We start from the raw sequence: 1,991 nt of genomic DNA, 5'->3' as shown, positions 1-1,991 counted from the left end.
TGTGACAGCTCTGGCGACTCTGCTGGGGACTAATGACCCAGAACCACTGGTTCAGGGTTAAGAATTCGAGCTTAGTGTAATTGTTATTATTTGGCTTTATTTATTATCTGATTTGATTACATGTTTCGAGCCTAATGTGCTAAATGCTGCTTTTACTGCTTTGATATTGTTTGAACTGTACATATAAACTGTGCCGAAACCCTTCTCTTCTCTCTTGAGGAGCGCACGCTGGTCGTGGCTTCTTTCTGTTAGTGTCATATGCCAAAATAGAACGAGGATTCGGAGGAGTTGCAAAATCGGATGGCCTTTTGGTTACCGGTACACAGCTCCCATCCTTGGCTCGAGTTGTCCGCTCGGGTAAGCCAGGTCTAGAACAAATACCCAGGTTATGAACTTAGTATAACAAAGCCACATGCCGGATCCCTAGTAGGAACGTTTATTTGCATCATGTGCATTTGACTTAGGGGACTCAACACAGGGGTTGGGTCCGTCTAGGACAAGCAACCTGAAAATAATAGACCATCTTTGGCATCCTATGTGCTACATGTTATATTTAGTCAAGGGCGTATGTGTCATTTGGTCATTTCCAGCATGATGTTATTTTAATCGAAGCATGGGGAACATTTGTGGAATCCAAGAAGCCTTGGAATTCCCTATGTCCCCCACGCTTGCTTTTTGGGAAAGCACATGGGGAACATTTGTGGAATCCAAGAAGTCTTGGAATTCCCATATGTCCCCCACGCTTCATATGTTGGGAAAAGCGCATGGGGAGCATTTGCGGAATCCAAGAAGTCTTGGAAATCATTATGTCTCCCATGCCACATTTTTTTTAAAAGAAATAATAAATATAAAAAATAAAAATACAAATAAAAAACAAAGCATGAAAATTCAAAAAAGATTTTGTATGTTGTCATCATTTTCCACATATAAGAAAATCGTGAAAAAAGGAGAAAATAACAGCATAGAAGTCCGAGTAGAGTCGAAACTCTGCCGAAATTTTGAAAATGAAAAAATGTCTTGTTAGTTTGTTATATTTAAAGAAAAGGAAAAAAAATCATCATTGTTCTGTCTTGTTTTTAAAAAAAAATATATAGAAAAGAAAATATTTGTTTTGCCATAAAAATGAAAAAAAAAAGGTTTTGTTTTAAAAATGGGTTTTTATTTGTTTATCTGTTTATGAAAATGTCAAAATAAAAATGAAAATAGTAAAATAAAAAAGAGTCCGGCGTTGAATGTGATTTTATTATTTGTTCCAAAAATAAGTATATATATAATCCAAAAAAAAATTCAAAAGAAAGTTCAAAATTCAAAAAGATAAAATAGATAAATAAAAATCCGAAAATATTTTGATTCTTCTTTAGAAAATTCAAAATTCAAAAATATTTTCTTCTTTTCTTTAGAATTTCTTATATTGAAGGTAAAATTCAAAAATATTTTCTTCTTTTCTTTAGAATAAAAAAAAAACGAAAATTCAAGAAATATTAGTCTTTCTTTTAAAAAGAAAATCAATCAAAAATAATATTTCCTTGCTTCTTTTAAAGTAGTTCTTTTAAACGAAAATTCAAAAAAAAAAGTTAGTTCATCTACTTATCCTTATTTGCCCGAACTACGCAGGTTTGATTCTCACCGGATGTGAGATACGTAGGCAACCCTCATCGGGTCCAACCCCACCTTCTCAAAAAAAAAGAAGGAATGTTTTATGTTTTTCGTTAATTCGTTTGTTTGTTATAAATGAAAAATAATAGAGTAATAGTCTATTTGATTGTTGTGAAAATAATAATAATAATAATAAAAAAGAATAGAAAATGGAAAAGGGTCCTTTCAAAAACAGTTTGTTTGCCCGAACTACGCGGGTTTGATTCTCACCGGATGTGAGATACGTAGGCAACCCTCATCGGGTCCAACCCCACCGTTTTGCTAAAAAGCCAAAAAAAACAAATAATAATAATAATAACAAAAAATACATGTCAAATTTTAGTTTTTATCATAAA

Source organism: Nicotiana sylvestris, chromosome 10, assembly GCF_000393655.2.
Source record: "Nicotiana sylvestris chromosome 10, ASM39365v2, whole genome shotgun sequence".
In the NCBI taxonomy this organism is placed as follows: domain Eukaryota; kingdom Viridiplantae; phylum Streptophyta; class Magnoliopsida; order Solanales; family Solanaceae; genus Nicotiana; species Nicotiana sylvestris.
This window is presented reverse-complemented; position numbering follows the sequence as displayed.